Source organism: Talpa occidentalis, unplaced genomic scaffold (genome assembly GCF_014898055.3).
Source record: "Talpa occidentalis isolate TD23 unplaced genomic scaffold, MPIMG_talOcc4v2.1 talOcc4.12, whole genome shotgun sequence".
Lineage (NCBI taxonomy): Eukaryota > Metazoa > Chordata > Mammalia > Eulipotyphla > Talpidae > Talpa > Talpa occidentalis.
The window spans coordinates 74,295,566-74,314,172 of record NW_023601212.1 but is presented as its reverse complement, the minus strand read 5'-3'; the positions used below and the strand labels follow the sequence as shown (position 1 = coordinate 74,314,172).

At 45.1% G+C, this 18,607-nt stretch overlaps 1 protein-coding gene across 2 annotated transcripts in view; it reads right to left on the bottom strand.

Moving 5' to 3' along the window:
• CALN1 (calneuron 1) overlaps window positions 1-18,607 on the bottom strand; it is a 394,265-nt gene that overhangs the window by 337,881 nt on the left and 37,777 nt on the right. The window contains exon 1 of one of the 2 annotated variants that reach the window (XM_054693582.1): window positions 13,896-14,044. The exons of the other annotated variant lie outside the window; for it this stretch is intronic. The gene's annotated coding sequence lies outside the window, so the exon portion shown is untranslated. Of the gene's footprint in view, window positions 1-13,895; window positions 14,045-18,607 lie in introns of those variants that run through there. 2 annotated transcript variants of the gene reach the window in all.

Below are 18,607 nucleotides of genomic sequence, written 5' to 3'. Positions count from 1 at the left end.
ATTGCATATAAAGGATACAACTCGATACGTTTATAATAGAGATATTCAAATGTGAAACAATCGCCATAGTCAAGATAACATATATACCATCTGTCCCAGTTTCCTCCCATCTCTTTGTAATATCTTCCTTTCCCAATCTACCTTCCTCACCCTTAGGAATCATTATAGTCCTCATTTTCTAGACTTTTATGGAAATAAAATTGTGCTATGTGCACTTTTGTTGTCTGGCTTCCTTATTTCAGCATAATTATTTTGAAATTCATCCATAATTTTGATGCAACAATAGTGTACTGAGTACTAGCTCCCTGTATGGATATACCATGATTTGTTCATCTACTAACCTATTAGTGAACATTTAAATTTCAAGTAACAGTTCAGGAAACCAAGAATGCCTCCCAGCATATGCTATAGAAGAAAACATATTGCAAATAGGATGTTTTTAATTAAAATATGAAAGGCATTGCAGATAGAATTGGAAGCAGTTCCCCTGCTCTTACTAATTGTATGAATTCTCTGAGTCAAGAAAAGCTACAGTCAGAAAAAGAAAATATCTCACATAGGACCCACAGATGTAGGTCAAATGGATACCAAATGCCAGCAATTGGCAAATACCATGTTGCAATAAGAATATGGGGAGAGGGAGGAGGGCTATTAGATGACATTGTAACATGTAGGAAGGAAAACCTCCTAATGGCTCAAGAAAAGAACCTACACTTGATGACATCTTAAAAAACAGAAATAAATTTTAGAAACCACATCCTTGGATTATCACGGTCCATGAAATAAAAAGTTGATAAATTGGATATTATTAAGATTAAAATCTTCCTCTCAGCAAAGACACTATTAAGAAAAAAAAAGAGACAGGGCCTCTCTGATGGCACACCAGTTGAACAATGGGCTGCAAAGCTGCCCACAGCCCCTGCAGCTCCGGTTTGATCCCCAGCCGCCGGCAAGGGTCCCACATGGCGTGCAGACACCTCTCCTGTCGCACCCGCTGCTCCCTTCAGCAGTGTACTTCATCAGTCTGCCTGTTCTGCAACCCACTCTGGCTCTGGTGAATTCACTCACCTTCCAGCGCTTCTGACTGTACCCAGTGCTTGTATAAATAAATTTAAAAAAAAAAATCTTTAGGACCTCCCCAGTGGCGCAGCGGTTGAGTGCTGGGCTGCGAAGCTGCCTGGAGCCTCTGCAGTGTCGTTTTGATCCCAGGCCAGCCGGCGAGGGTCCCACATGGCGCACAGACCTCTCCTGCCGTGCCCGCTGCTCCTCTCAGCAGTGTATTTCGTCAGTCTGCCTGTTCTTCTCCCCACTCTGGTTCTGGTGAATTATCTCACCCTCCCGTGCTTCTGACTGTACCCAGTGCTTGTATAAATAAATAAATAAATCTTTAAAAAAAATCTTCGGAAAAAAAGAAAAAGAAAAAGAAGAGACAAAACACAGACTGTACTTGAAAAACACCTATCTGATAAAGAGTGTATAGCCAAATTATACAAAGAAAACTTAAAACTCAACAAATAAATAAACAACCCAATGAAAAAATGGGGAAAAGATTTAAACACCTCAAAGAAAATATATAGATGGCAATAAACACACGAAAGGAAGCTTCACAGCCTATGTCATCTGGAAATGCACATTAAAACAATGAGATACCACTACACACCTATAGAATGCCTAAAATCCAAAAGTAAAATAAAAATGACAATAGCAACTGCCACTAAAAACATGAAGCAATAGGAACTTACTTCCTTGCTGGAATACAAAAATGCATTGCAGGGGCCTCCCTAGTGGCACAAGGGGTTAAGTCTCAGCTCTATGAAGCTATTGCCAACCACTGCAGCACAAGTTCGATCCCCGGCCAGGGAGCTGACCCACATGGCACAGCAGACCTCTCCTGCTGCTCCCCTCAGTATATCTGCCTGTTCTCTCCCGCTGCTCCCCTCAGTATATCTGTCTCTCCCGCTGCTCCCCTCAGTATATCCGCCTGTTCTTCTCCCCACTCTGTCTCTGGTGAATCTTCTCACCCCTCCTCGCACCTCTAGCCTGCACCCCAGCTCTTGTATGCATAAATAAATGAAATAAATCTTTTTTTAAAAAAATGCATTGCATAGCCACCTGGAAGACAGTTTGGAGAGTTCTTGCAAAGCTAAAGAAAGTCTTATATTACTCAACAGTCATGCTCCCAAGTGTTTACCCAACTAATATGAACAAGGATGTTCACATAAAACCTGTGCACTGCAATAGTCGCTGTTGATATTGACCTTGACCACCTGGCTGAGGTGTATTTATCAGGGCTCTCCACTGTAAAATTACTATTTTTTATTTCTTCCATATTGTCTCCCTTGGAAGGAAGTTTCTCTATGCAGACTACACTTAAGCAATGAGAAACTATGCTCCATCCCCAGGAGGGCAGAGCACCGATGTTAGTTATTTGTAATTTTTCTATACAGGAGATTCCATCTCTACTTCCTTCCTCTCTCCCTCTTCTCCTCCCTCCCTCCTTCATTCTTTCCTGCTTCCTTTCTCTCCTTTTCTATATTTTCTCAATCATGTGTTTAAGTACGTATGGACTCATGGATATATATTTTATAGTTTGAGTAATAACACAATACAACTTTGTTTTATGGTTAAAATGACTGCAGCCTTGGCCACAGGGAAATCCTGACTCCTGGATTTGAGTACATCCATCCTTTCTGGCATTACAAGGCTCATCTTGTGCACTTCTTACTGATTTCCTGCCCTGGTTTCCTTAATTGGAGAATGGGGTGAGCGGAAGCCTCCCTGGTAGTGCAAGGGGTTAAGTGTCAGCACTAAGAAGCTATCCAAAGTTGTCCTCAGCTACTGTAGCACGAGTTCGATCACTGGCCAGGGAGGTGACCCACATGGCACAGCAGACATCTCCCGTCTCGCCTGCTGCTCCCCTGAGCAGTGTATTTCAGTATCTGCCTGTTCTGCTCCCCACTCTGTCTCTGGTGAATCCTCTCACCCCTGCCCCACACCTCTGGCCTGCACCTCAGCTCTTGTATGCATAAATAAATAATTTTTTTTTAAAAAATTAGAGAATGGGATTCTAAACCAAGATCTGAGCCCCAAGCGTGCTTGTGGCTACTGAGGCATGGCTGCCTCTCAGTTGACAGAGTAAGGAATTATCTCTGCATACATTAACCCACAGATGTGCACATATCTACACACATTTCTATATGTAACCATCTGTGTCCACATGAAGATAAACATGGGTACGCACTGGTTTCCAATGCTAATCTATTACTACATGAGTCATTCTACTTGTTTCCTCTTAGATGTCTATGAATTCCTATTGCAACAATGCAAAATCTGGCTCCATACATCCACCATCCATTTACTTAATTGTTTCATTGCTGTATGCAGTTATAACAACCACCAAAATGATAACATGTACACCTGTGGGAAATAACTTTGTGCATTAAAATGCTTACATTTGCCTTCAATTTTACAGACTCCTTCCATTTCTAAAGTTACTTGTGTCAGCACTTCCTCCATCTCCCATTGCCTTTTGTGAGGTGATTTCATACTCTGGCCATCCAGATTGGTAGGACAGATTGATCACATTCTGCATTCCGTCCTGAGATTCTACTGACCTCCTAAATGATTTTTTGAATTTGCATACATTAAGACTCACTCTTTGAGCTGAAGTTCAATAGACTTTGACAAACACATACTGCCATGTAGCCACAATTGCAATATCACATGGAATGTTTCACTGCTCTAAAAAATATCTGGTGCTTACTCTTTTAACCTTCTTCCTTTATCCCCAAACTCCTGGTGACCACTGAACTTTTTTGTTTCTATGCTTTTGCCTTTCCCAGAATATCACGGAGTTAGACCCATGGACTCCTTATGTTTACACATGTCCATGTAAGCTCTATCCAGGTCTTTTTGTGGCTTCACACCTCAATGCTCATTATCACTGAATCATATTCCACATTATAGATGCACAACTTTCTGTTTATTCATTCACTTATTGGAGGACATCTTGGTTGCATTCAGTTTTGGGTAATTATTAATAAAGTTGTATAAATTCATATGATATTTACTCATATATAAACAGTTATAAATAAATATAATGCAATGTATCTGCATGCAAATGTTTGTGCACGCTTGGTATGATGTGATGAAAATGGCACATTACACCTGTGGTCTTCCTCCCCCAAACCCATAACTCCAGTCTGATTGTGAGAAAAACAGATATCAGATAAATCCCAACTGACAAACATTCCCCAAAATACCTGACTTCTCAAAACTGTCAAGTTCTTCAAAAACTAGAAAAGTCTGAGAAACTGTCACTGTCAAGAGAAGCCTGACAAGACATGACAACTAAATGTAATGTTATGTCCTTGAGGAGATCCTGAAAGAGAGAAAGAATATTAGATAAAACCTCAGGGAAGTGAATAAAGTGTGGACCTTAGTTAATAACAGTGTGTCCAGGGCCTTGCTGGTGGCACAAGGGGTTAAGTACCACACTATGAAGCAAACTGCAGCACAAGTCCGATCCCCAGGCAGCCAGGGAGAAACTCACATGGCACAGCAGACCTCTCCCGTCTCACCCGCTGCTCCCCTCAGCAGTGTATTTCAGTCAGTCTGCCTGTTCTGTTCCCCACTCTGTCTCTGGTGAATCCTCTCAGCTCCCCCCAGACCCCGTGTCTCTGGCCTGTGCCCCAGCTCTTGTATGCATAAATAAATAAATCTTTAAAAAAAGAAAACAGTGTGTCCATATTGGCTCATGATCACCACATGCGCGCCCTCTTCATGAGATACAGAAGCCTGTGCTGGGTGTTTGGGGACTGTACTAAATTCTCACTATTCCTGTGAGTTTAAAAATGTTACTCTCAGTTAAAGTTTATTTTTGAAAAGTTTAGTCTCCCACATTGTGTCCTGACAGTGATATGTCTTGTCACTGCTGACCTCTAATCCTGAAGATTAAAATGTGAATTGGTGTTCCTTCTAGTTTGCACAAGGCTTTCTGTGAACCTGCCTTCTGTCCTTCCTGCCTGGCCTCCTCTCAGCTGTGTCCACATAGGCCTGGCCTTCTGCTGCACCCTTCATCCAGGTGTGGTCCAGGAGTCTACACTCACTCTCTATTCTTTTTTTTTTTTTTTTTTTTTTTTTTTGGTGGGACCCTCGCGGGTGGCCGGGGAATAAACCGGCACTGCAGAGGCTGCAGGCAGCCTCGCAGCCCAGCGCTCAACTGCGCCACCAGGGGAGGCCTTACACTCACTTTCTATTCTGGGGACACCTGGGCATGCCCTGTGGAAGGTTAGCCCCCTCTCCATTTAGTGCTCCTGCCCCAGGAGACTGTCTGAGGCTCAGATGCTACCTGGCCCCACACTCCACACATTGAACTAAACAGGAGGCAGCGTATTGGAGCAGGTGCCAAAGGAGCTCCCACATCGCCGGGGAGGGTGAGGCAGAAGCCCCAGATCCCAGGTGCTGAGAGAGCAGTAGAAGCAAAACTTCTTGTCCTCCTACCTCCTTATCATTTGTCCTCCCTCCAACCTTTGACCAGAAAATGGAGAGAAGTTTCCTTATCTTTCCTGTGTCGTATGTTCCTTCTTCTGGTTCCAGCCTCACCATGAAGACTCAAAGGTAGTCAGTGGTTTTTTCTTCACACTGCTAGAAGATTTCAAAGATCTGAGTCTTCCCTGTTAACTTTAGTTTTGTGAGTTTGCCCCCAAAACTAGCATATTCCTAAGTAATCAAATACCAGTTCTCCTGTCCTGGAATAAGAAGTTCACTTACTTCTTGACTCGGCCTCAGCCTTAATACTAACCTGCACCAGTGTGATACTTGCTAAAATATTACTCCTAGTACCTACTGTCCAGGTGTATTGAGTTCTAAGGATTGTTCCTGCAGGAGAGGAAGTCAGAGGGGAGGATGGGCTCTGTCCTGGGAGATCAGCTTTCTAAAAGAGGAAGGGAGATTTGTCCTGGGGGGATCTGAAGAAAGAAGCACTATATCTAAACAATGAGAAGGCAGGGTTGTCCTCTAGGCAGGGAAGGAGGCTAAGAAAGGCACCAGACAGGGGTCTAGTGTCCTCCAATCCTGGGAGGTGGCGTCCAAGCCTCCTGGGAGGCCTGTGGATAGAATCCAAGGGGCTCCTGAATTGGGGTGGGGAAGACTATACCTCTATTTTCATTAACCTCTATGTGAAATCTAGAATATTCTTCAATTATGAACACAAGCCACAGGCCAAGTGGAATTAGCAATACTGTGACTTTGAACTAATATTTTCCAATCAAGTTACAGTTGTTGCAATTATTTCCAATGTTATTTACATTTACCACTATAGAACTTCAAGTTTTGTTATTACTACACCAACTGCTAGATCTTATTATTTAATGCACCAACAAAAACCCACATGCCTTATTATATCACATCATTTTGTTTCATATGTTGATACTATTTCCTTTGCAGTTGCCTCATTTACTCTATTTCATGAATTTAAAACATATGTCATCAGTTTCCTCAGACTGCCAAAGGGATCCATGTATTAAAAGGCCCCTGAAAACTAGTTTTACTCAAAGAAGATTTCTTTGTACATTGTAATTTTTTCCTACAATGAAATTTCCCAGTTATTCTCAAGCCTTCGGTAAAATCTGATTTATAGCCATCTGCTGTGTGTTAGTGCTGTTGTGGGAATTGAGAGAGGGTCCAGCAGAGGAAATCATGTGCTTCCTCCAGCAACCTGACCCCTCCACCTCAACAGAGTGCTGACCTGGTAACTGCTGCACACAGAGAGGAGGTGGTGGCCGGGGTGGTCTCAGGTACAGTCCCAAAGTGAAGCTGCTGGGGACTGGGACATGCTAAGCCCGTAGATGGCAGCAGGTAACAAGAATCAGCAGCAGGGTGGAATGACTCAGAAACAGGACTGAGACCCATCTGTTCCCCCCAAACACAAAATGCAAAGATGACCCAGAAAGGGAATGAGGCAGACATTGGCCTAATGGCAGCACAGTGGAACAGGTTACTACTTTCCCTTCAATAAGTTTCATCAAAGATCTATGTGAGCAGGCTCCAATTATTGAACGCTCGAAGCAACCCCCTAGAGCTGTAGATGGGTCCCCGAATAATGATATGCTTTGGCCCTGGCCACTGTCTCCTGGAATATGCTTTGTTATCACTTTTCCCAAAAATCTATTCCAGGTACTGTCTCTGCCTAAGGCAGGGTTCCTGTATGTGCCAAGTGGGGTTTCCTACCTGTCCTCCCGTCTCCTGGAGTCTGGCACACACCAGGTTAGGACAACTTCGAGAGATGAACACCTTTCTACAAAATAATGTCCCAAGTTGTCTCAGGATTCACAGGTCACTGGGAAGATCCCTTATTTAACTCCCTCCAGCATCCTAATTTTCCAAGCTACCCAGGAGGACACCAAAGATGCTGAAAGAGATGCATGATGGGAATGGGGGGCAGCAGGACCCAGATCCATGAAGGAAAATTGGTAGTTTTACAATGTGGTTCCTGAATTCTTTGAACCTCCTCCCACTGATAGATGCTGTCTATGTCTCCTCCCCCTGAATCTAGGAAGACTGCAACTGCTTTGACCACTAAAATATGCCAGAAGTGATGCTTTTAAGGGAAATCATTTGAGAAGAAACAGTCAGGTTCCAGATGGTCCCTAGTTGTTCATCTTAGAACACAGATGCCAGAGTGTAAGTAGCACAAACCACATAAAAAGTCATATGTAGATGTTCCGGCTAAGCTGGTCCTTCAACCATCCTAGCCCAGGCACCAAGTGGCCAGATGATTCCAACCCCAGCCATCCAATCTTTCCAGAGAAGTCACCAGACATCACAGAGCAGAGATATATCATCCTTGCAGAGGGCCTGACCTGAGGCTTCCATGAGCACAAACAGTGTGTTTGGGATTGTTTATTATAAAACAATAGTAGCTGTACTAAGAAGAGACAAGAATTCCAGAAGGATGAGGCCCCTGCAATGGCAACATGTGAACCAGGGGAGGAGAGCTAGACTCTGCTACAGTGGGAGAGTCTAGGGGAGGGGCACCTGACCCCACAGGCTGAGGGGTCACTCTGTCTCTCCAAATCCCTTTGGACTCTGCAATGGGCATGACTGGCTTGAACATGCAGAAAAGAGCTATTTTATGCAGTCCCTGCTAACAGCAAGATGATGAGGACACAGATCCACTGTCTCCCCCTCCCCCTGTCCCACTTTCTCAATAGGAGCAAAATGCTCAAATTAAAATTTGATGCAAACACCAGGAGCATACTAGATGAATATGGTCTGTCCCAATGATTCTAATTTTTTCCATAAAAGGGCTTCTGATGGTAGAGAATTATAGAGTCATTGCCCAAAACACCCCCTGCCCTACAAGGACAAAAAAAAAAAAAAGCTGACATTTAAGTTTTAAAAAATAACATTGTGCACCACCACAGATCAAGTGTTGTTTTAATATGAAGCTGTCTCAGACTACAGGCTCTGGGTGACTGGACATTGCACGCTTATCCTGCAGGGCCAGACATGCTCTGGACATTGCCGACACCCATGCAAGTGCCAGGAGGACAAGTGAATGGAGTCTTGATGCCCAAGCCCTACCAAAGAAATCAGGTTCCTTGGGGCCAACTGTGTTACTGACCATGGCACACCTGGAGGAATGCTTATTAACATCAATGACAGTCGCCATTTTGTGGCATGCTTTTGCATTTATTAGTTATTGTAATAATTGATGGGCCCTGGCTGAAAGGAAGGTTTCTAAGAGATTGGGTCATGACTTCCCAGAAGGGGGAAAGAACAACCGCAAGCTCCTAGTTAAGATCATTTGTGATATTTTCTGGGAGTCTAGAATTTACGCTTTGGCTGTGCATGTGGAACTTTTTTCTCCATGAAGATTGTGTTCTTGATCCTATGCCCTCTCCCGTCCTAAGGGATGCTACTCTATTAATTATCACCTTCAAACCCTTTTCCACTGCTTTCATCCCCTCCACTCCAAACTCCCCTGTCCTTGGAAGCCTTCCCATAGGTAAATTGATACAATAATTCTGGAGAGCAATTTGGCAAATCCAGCAAAAGGAAAAAATGTATATACTTTCTGACCTAGAAATTTCACTTCTGGAAAATTTATATTTAGATATACTTGCACAAGTTCATAAGGATAAATATATCCATATATATAGTGTGTATATATTTATATATTGCAGCTCTAGTTGTGTGAGCCAAAACAGAACAACCTAAACGGCCATCAATAGGGGACAAGCTAAATAAATCACAATATAGAAGGATGCTGGTCATAAACTGTTGAGTGAAAAAAGCGTGAGGAGTAATGTGACCACATGAATAAGTACAAACTAGGCCCATCTGGATGGATATATGTTTGTTTATTTTATGTAGATGGCACAACTTCAGGGGTACATCATGCCATATTCTTGTTTTATAAGGGGATGGTGTGCCCTGAAGCTGCACCACTGCCTGTGTGTATGTGTGTGTGTGTGTGTGTGTGTGTATCCCTTGACACCTTCTTAAACATGTCCTAAGCCTGAATTTATCCTCACATGTGGACTCTATGGTGAGTACTAATCCTTCTTTCCCATATAAACTTCGTGAGGAAGGGAATCAATCACTGCTTTATTCCCAACACCCAGCACAGAACCTGGTGCACCAGTGAATGTGCTGGATGTACAAAGGTATAAGCACCCAAGGCCCAAAGGACATCAGCCACTCACCTGTGACTTATCACTCACATGGTTCTGAGAACTAGATAGTCCTGGGAGACACCACAAACACTTAGTAGGTGGTTCTTTAGGCTTTTACACAAATGCATGTGCATACACATACACACACATACACATACACACACACACACACACACACACCCAGGATGGGCCCTCTTTTCTGTTTTAATATTGGGATTCACCATAAGACTTATTTCAGGAAAATTTTGTGAGCAAAGAACACCATCACTGCTGAAATCCAAGCCTTCCTTTAGAAACCAAGAATGAGCCCAAAGCTGCTCATTCTTGCAGACATACGGGAGCTGATTGCTGTGCCTGCGGCTGCATCCTGCTGCAGTGCCAGTCAGAGGGCACACTCTCTGAGAGACCCTGCTCAGTGATGGCCACCCCTGTTCAGGCTGTCGAACTGAGCGCTGCTGAGGTCCAGCAGCGCCAAGCCTCGGAGGGGAAAGCTCAGTAGCCATAATGGAACCAAGGTTTCCCTGACCCTGAGAGGAGAGGAACAGAGGCGCAAAGAGGAGAAATGAGGATGTGCAGGCCAGGAGAAGTGACCAATGGTTCCAGTCTAGCTAGTGCGGCCAGCTAAATAACCAGGCAGTAAAGGTTGAGATCCTTCCGTCTCTCATGTGCAGGACCCAAAATCATGAAGGAGTTTATGGGTCCTGTTTAGGACCCATAATAGCTTTTTATAAAGCTATTCAGAACAGGGGTGGGAGGGAAACAGGGAGAGAAATATTCCCTTTGAATTTCCATTGCTTTCAGAGTCAGCAATTTAATGAGTCATACATTTTAAATCCTTGCTTTGTCTACACGTTTTCATTTCAAAATACTAAAAAACACTTTGTTTGGAACATGGGCTATTTTTAGTTCATATATCAATAGTGCACATCCATTTCTCCCCATATCAGAAAAGCTTTCTTCAGATTGGGTTGGAGCAGCCCATAGTAGTAAGGTTGTTTACTTGCTGCTTGTTGAAGCCACCTAGACATCTCTCTATTCCCTGGGGACTCTCCTGGTGGGTGTCCTGAGTCTATTGACCATCCATGAGTCAGCGCCAAACTGGAGACCCAAAGAACCATAGGTCCCATCATCTGGACAAAAAAGGGGAAGAATATCCTTTCAGACCACCAGTCAATATGTTGGCAGGCAACAGGCAAGATGGGTGTTCCTTGCTATGTGAGGGACAGGAGTAGAGGAGAAGGTCTCCATCTACAGGTCATTTCCTCCAGATGCATCAAGAAAAAAGCTGACCATAACTTGGCAAAGACATAGGAATAGACAATCTGAGGAATCCTGCAAATCTCTAGGCAGACATACAGGAGGCAAACTGGGAAGAAGCCTGGAGATGGGGAGGGTGGTGTCCTGTGTCTCCAGTCCTTGGCCTCTGCATTGGATCTCTCGCCACACCTCACTGCCTTGACCACTGCCACCTTTATCTGCCCCATTGTTGTGTTTGTTCCATTAGAGAGAGTTCACTCTTATGGGTTTCATGGGGACCACATTCTTTAAAAGGCTCCAGCTTAGAGCACTAATAGCAAGCCCTTTATCAACATTTAATGGGTAGCCAGCCTTCAAAAATAGGATGCAAAACCAATATGTCAAGGAACTATGGTAAAGAAGAGAACTGTGTCTCTGCCTCTTCCATCACATATTTATAGGGGAGGTGGCCACGTTCATACCTTCCGTCCCTCTTCATCAGTCACTGTTGCTTTGATCAGGACTAGGTGGGAATGACACAGAATTAAGACCACACTGATTCCCAGGACAGGCTGGCAGCCGAATTGGCAGCTATGTGACAGATCATTTTCATAGGGTCAGAAAACCAGAGGTATGGATGGGCACAGAATCAGCTTTCTTGGGGTTTCTATTTCCCCTTGGGTTCTCATCCCAACCACCTCTGAGGCCTGAGATTCTGTGAGACACCGCCCATGCCCTCTGCCTAAGGTCTAACATGTGTCTCTTTTCACTTAGGAGAGCTCTACTGGACTTCTTTTACTTGCAACCAACATGGTACCCAAAGGTGTGAAAGTGACCTGGGGCTGGTAGATGGAACAGGAGGTAAGTAACTCCTCCCTGCTTTATAAATTTGTCCACCCTAATCACTGTCCAAAGCATTTTGGGGTCCAAGGAGTCCCCTGGTGCCCTGTAAGCCAGTTCCAGTAGCCTGGCCGTACTCCTCTGAAGGTTCTCAACCTGAAGGACAGGGAGGCAGTTTTCTCAGAGAGCCCCCACTGCTGGAAATGGACATGAGAGCATGTTTCAGATGCACTATGTTCCCTTTCCCCCTACATCCAGCATCCTGGTGCTGACAACTTGATGGTGGAACTCCTTCCCATAGCCCTTTTTTAGCTCTCTGCCCACTGCACAGAGATCTTTACTAAATGTGTGGATATGTCCCCAAGGAAGGAATAAGAAAAGTGTTGTGTGTCTCTGTGTTCAATAAGGGGTCAAGGGTGGGATGGGGACAAGTTTGCATCCCTAGCGAGTCTCAGCTCTGGGGTCCAGAGGGGTTCATGTTCACCCTGAGGGAGAAGCTGATGCCTTGGGAGAAACTGGTTCATTCCACTTGGATTACTGCTGCCCCCAGAGACTGGGGAAGCTAAACTGCCTAATTTATGAGCATAAGAGTTCTGACCCCCAATTCTAAATCCAACAATCAGAGGGACAAGTGATAAAACATTTTTTAATGTGGGATTACGCGAGCAGAAAGGGCCTTTCTGACTCCCACAGACATCCTTGCCTGTGACCACATGCTATCTTCATATCTACTAAAGCAAATAACTGTCCTTTTCCTCTGTGGCATCAACTACATTTGCCATTTGCCACTGTCACCCTAGGTCATCAAAAAATGTTTATTTTGCCCCAAGTCCTTCCCTCCTTCCATCAACATGATCCCTTTCCTAGGACAAGGGCACAGGATTCTACGCCTTATCCCATCTGGGAGGACACCACCCAGGAATGTGGCCCTTGAAATTGAACCCCATCTCCTGCTGTGGTGCCTCTCCTGGAAGGGATGCGCTGGGATGGGAGACCCAGCCCATGCCATCCTAATCAACCCTTCTGAACCTGCCCTTTAGCAAACATCATTTCCAGCTTCACATTTTCCTCTTCAAGACCTTTCCTCAGATCCTTGAGAAGGATATGTCCCTCAGGCCGGTGTGCCCTTAGCCAGTGGTCTCATCTGCTCCCACCTTTAATTGCCCAATGAGTTGTGTTGGAGAAGGTTCTAGATAGATTCTTAGAGTATCCTGTGCTGGGCCCTACTTCCCAGTCCCCAGTTCCTGGGAGAAACCACTGAAAATCAGGAGCTAGAGTTATCAGAAGCCCTTCCAACTTCCATGAACCCCCCTGCAATCTTAGCCCTAACTTCATGATTCCCACCATAAATACTGGGCTACCCTTGATGCCAGTGGCAGAGAGGGCTGGAGACCCCATTCCAACAGCCTTAGGGGGACCGTTACAGACATACCCATTTATAAGACTCACCACAGACCAACTCCTCGGTGCCAGCATCACACAGATCAAAATGTCCTTCTATACAAAACCATCCAGAGTTGAGATTCTCCTTGAATTTTTACAGCCATGAATGTCTCCAAGGAAAAGAAAGAGAGCAGGATCAAAACCCAGGGAAACCTGGGGCTTGGAAATGCATAGCACCCTCCCTCTGCACCCAGAGGTGGGAGAAGCAGAGTGGCCAGTGATTAAGAACACAGGCTTTGGATTCAGAGATGTGGATAGGAATCCAGGGTTGACCTTTACCTGTGCAATCTGGGGAAAGTTGTTTAAAGTTTCTCTTGCTTTTCTCCTGGAGAGCTAGGGTTAATAACACCCCTATGGAGTAACTGGGAAGAGTAATTGAAATAATCCATGCAATTCTCCAGCTTGCATGCGACCACATAGCATGAGCTCTATAAATGCGATCTGCTGCTGTTCTTTCTGACAACAAGCACGCCCACCCCGCCACCAGTGGCTGATAGAGTCAGCTTTCAAATCCAGCCCCTCATCCTGTCTACACATAGCAAATACCATCCGTGGAAACCTGCCAGGCTCCATCATTCGGTGAAAAGTCTGCACCCCTCCTGGACAGGCATCCTCTCAGATGTCCCGTTCATGGTTTCTCCACCCCCCACACTCCACACTCAGCAGCAAATCTCCCAGCCCCGCACCACCCCCTACCTGAGGGCTGAAAACAACCAAGTCCTGAGCAAACACGAGAAAGCTTGTTTCTCCAAGGGGTTTGGGGGAAGAAGACTTGCCAAGTGGGGAAGTCGGGGGCCTGGCTCCTCGGCGGCTCCTCTCCCCCTTGGAGGGCTCCTCTGTCCCCCTTTTCCTCATTCTCAGGCTTCCCCTCTCCAGGTTGCTCGGGCAGCCGCATCGGGGGTCCAGGGCGATGTTCTCAGAGAGATTTGTGAGCACATCAAGGGAACGTCAGCCGAGACTCTGAGATTCTGCAAGGAGTTGACAGAAACTTACTGCCTGCACAGTGCGGGTTGATTATTTACTCAAAGTCAGTTGCCTGAATAATTCACACCCTCCCTTCCGTGTTGAAACAGGACAATGGTAGAAACACAATCCTGGCACAAGAAATATAATTACAGTTGTGACAGATGTTTAGTTATTAATAAGGCCTCAATGTCACCAGAGGGTATTACACAACAAGCCAATAATGTGCCTTTGGAATCAACCTGAATATTTACAGGTACTTTTCCATTCACACTCCCCTGGGCTTTACTGTAGTAAAAGCAATACAGGGAGAGCTACCGCAGCCAACAAGACTGCAACTTGCAAGAAAGCCCAGCACCTTGCCAGCATAATTTGTTTCCTTACCATTGACATCAACAAAGCCACAGAAGCAAAATGGGAGCAGAGTTAGAAATAGCCACCTTGTGGAGAGGACGCTTGCCAATCCGCCAAAGCTTGTCGCGCTGCTCATGGTGCCAGGGCAATGTCAGCCCAACTTCCTCGGACAAAGCAAAGCACATCCCAGACTAATACCCTTTGACCAGCTCTGGGCCACATTTGCTTCCCACTCGTACGGAGCTTCTGTGTCCACGTGGTGTCACCAAGGGGTGGCTTCCTCTTTCTGCCACTCCCAGACATCTGGTTAACCCCTACGTGTGCTTACATGGCTCTCAGGAGCCCTCCCTGACCAGGGCCTCTCCCCTGGTTGGGGTAAGGCACCCCCTCATGTGCCTCTTCCGTTGTTGTCCGTGGTCTCTGTCCCTCTTCCCCACCTCAATGTCACATTGAGAATGACACCAGGCAGGGAGAATGTCACCTGGGCCCAGGCAGGGCAATCTTTAAATAATTAGTGCTCAATAAATATATATTGAAGAATATTTCATCAGCATTAGTTCTCCCTGGTTCCATACTGAAGTTTAAAAAACTGAAAAGACAAAGAATCTCAAGAGATGTGAAAGTAGCGAGTTTAACTGCAAGACTCTTGGCACTGGAAGGACCAAACCCTGGAGACACCCTGGCAGGAGCTGCCCACACTCCCCAGGGAGCCTGGCCTCCCAGCTGCAGGAGCCTTCACGTCCCCCTGCTCAGCCCCTGAATATCCCACCCTGGGAAAAGGCTCCCTGTTCTACCCCAGAGGTGTGTTCCCATGCCTGGGAAGCATTCACCTGCAGCAGCCAGCCCCCTGGAAATGACTGTGGGGAGCAGGGAGCCTTGGAGAGATGTGAATGTCACCACTGTTGTGAATTATAGGGGTGAATCTGCTCACACAGCGCTCACTGAATGTCAGCCCCAGCCCAGGTCAAAGGAGACAGCCCTGGTCTATAATGCATGTCAGTTACAGGAATGAATGGGTGACAGGAGCACTAACTCACTGGGGGCTGTATAAATTTCACCTTTTCCAGAAACCCCATAACCTAGGTGAAGGCTGGCCAGATGGGACATGGGGACTCCTGTCTTTAAAGCTTCTGATTCTCTGAGGGCTGTGGGATGGGCTTGGGCTATATCCCCCCAAAGAAGGGCTCCACCCCTCTTGATTTGGCTGGACCCTCCTAAGAGTTGGGGACACGGGGACCAGACAGAGAAAACTTCCCAATATTAGAAGCCTTCTCTCACCAAACAATACAGGGATACATCAAATCATGCAACAGTACTTGTCTTCACATACACACATGCACATGCACACATGCACAAAGACATATGCACACTCAATACATACCAGCTCTATACACACACATGCACACCAGCATTATACACACACACACACAAATACACACACCCCAGTATTATACATAGACACACACACAAATCAACTTTGTCCACACATACACACACACCAGTGCCGCACACACACATGCGCGGAGATCTGTCTTCAAACCTGAGATGTATGATCTCAGACCCACATCCAGCCCTTATCCTTGGACATACATACTCAGAGGGCTCATCCCATAGCCACACAGATGCACACATTCCCCATCTGCATGAATACCCATACATGCTCTTTCTCCCTCACACATGCACACACACCTCCTAAGTTAACGCACACTATGGCATCTACCCACTCACACATGTCACACACACACATATATACTCTTAAAAATCTCTAGTTACCATGTTAAGCTAAAAAGAAGATACATTTCCTGTATTGTTACGGTATATAGGCAAGAAAAAGTGATGTTTTATTTTCAGATACGCTTTCAGTTGCTATGACAGTCCCAGCATCATAAGCTGTGATTGGGTGCAAATGTAGATTTCAAAAGAGAGTAATTAGCCCACTGAGTACAAGAACTTCCAAGTGTATTGAGTCCCCTCCTTCATCAGTCCCCTCCAGAGTGGACACAAGGTCAGGGTCACCTTAGTGCTGGTCTGGCTGCCAAGATGATGATGGCGATGGCCAAGATGTCCAAGTTGGCGATCATAGGACTTTAGAACCCAATCCACTTAATTACTTGGAACTTGCTCATAGCTCAACAGGAGTATAGATGGAGGTGGTGGCTCCCCATAAAGAACAATTGCTCCTGCTGCTCAGCTGGCCTCTGGTGCCCTTCGCTGCAGCACTCACAATGTGCCAGAGAAACTGGAAGCCAGGACCCAACAGCCAAAAAGGGAGTTGGCTCCTCCAGCCAGAAGCGATCTCACCAGACTGCTCTTCTGCAGGTCACAGGTAGCCTGATGAACAATATGGGCCACGAGGCTGCCCTCCACAAATTGGAACTGACCACTCACAGCCACCTGAGTAGGTCCCCTAAGTTAGTGTCTGTAAAGAAGGTGGCCTTGCACCTTTCCATTTCAACAGGAACTTCTCAAAGACAGGAAGTGTGGTGTATGCATCTCCAAGTTCCCAGTGGCCTTATGCACTTAGAGACTCTCAATAAATACCTACTGAGATGGCTATATGTCCCCAAATTAACTGGTTACCTCATTTCTTGATGAGATGCCCAAGGGCAATTAATTTCCAGAAGTTCTCCTTCAATTCTATTTGCCAGTTGTTTTCATTGTCATCATCTAAAAGATTGGCCAGGAACTGGATTTTGAACCCAAATCTTATAGTTAGAGCTCTGGGCTAATTCCTGAGCCCACATTAGTTTCTTCATCAGCTTTTTACTTCAACAAATGACCTACCCACTTCCTTTGGCACCTGAAATGATCCTTGAGTTGGCACTCTGTAGGAGACTCACATCACCCAAAATGTGATGCTGCCTTAGTTCTGCCCTCAAGGTGCTCCATCAGCCCCATCACTTTTGCCAACCCATAATATGCAGATATTAGAGTGGTGACATGATAAAAAACGGTTAACTGAATCAGACCATGCAATTCAAATCCCAATCTTACCAGTTATAGACTGTGTGGAATCGGGCAAGAAAATAACCTCTCTGTGCTTCAGTTTCCTCATCTGCAAAATGGACCTCATAATAATAGCATCTCCTTTTTAAGGTTATCACAAAGTGCTTGGCACAGAGAAAGTATTTACATGTGCTAGCTGCATCATTCCTTCCTTTTGCATCTAGCAAGCAGTGACTGAGCGCCCACTCTGCACACATGGGTGTTGGACTGAACCTGTAGTGGGATGGGGGGCAGGGTGGGGATTCAGAGTGACTCCACCACAGAGCTCAGAATCAAGGTGGGGACATAAACACACAGAAACCAAAAAAAGGCTGTTCCTACTCCTTCCATTCTAAGTGTGTCCCTGAAGGTATTAAATATGTCCCTAAATGGATCCCAGTGCCTGTTACTGAGGGAAGGAGACATATGGATTCAGTCTGGTGAACTGGTCAACCTTATCATTCCAGCATCTGTGGCTACCAGTATCCTGTTGGGTGCACAGTCCTTCATGGAGTCTGGTTGTTTTTGGAGTGTCTAAAATTTTAATCACCGTGGAAGCAGGGGATGGCTAAAAATCTAATGTTTACAAATGGAGTGCACAAGCCTGCATTGTTTATTGGCATAAATTATTCATAAATATGGGTTTGAAGATTCTGTTTTGTTTTTGGAGCCCCAAGGAACAATGCTTCCCGGGCTGATGATAGAGGATCCAATTCAAATGTTCACCAAGAACCCTCCCTCCATACCAACCACATTGGACTTAAGCTTAGAGTATTTTGTGTCTTGTGGCCCCCACTGGATTTTATGATTATTGACAGCCAGGTTATAACCAGAATTGTATCCTTTGTAGTACTTAATAAGGATTTTTCATGTGAGTCTTTTCTCTCAAAACACTCCTCACATATATCATCAAATTTGACCCACAAGTAGAATTTACTTTTGTTACAGCTGAATATAATTCTGGTTTTCTTATTCATCACGATTTTTAATTTGTTTTGGTTTTCTTAAACCTATTTCAAGTATATAATACATTATATTAACTGTAGTCATCATGCTGAACTTTAGGTCTCCAGAACTTATTCATGTTATAACTGAAAGCGTGTCTC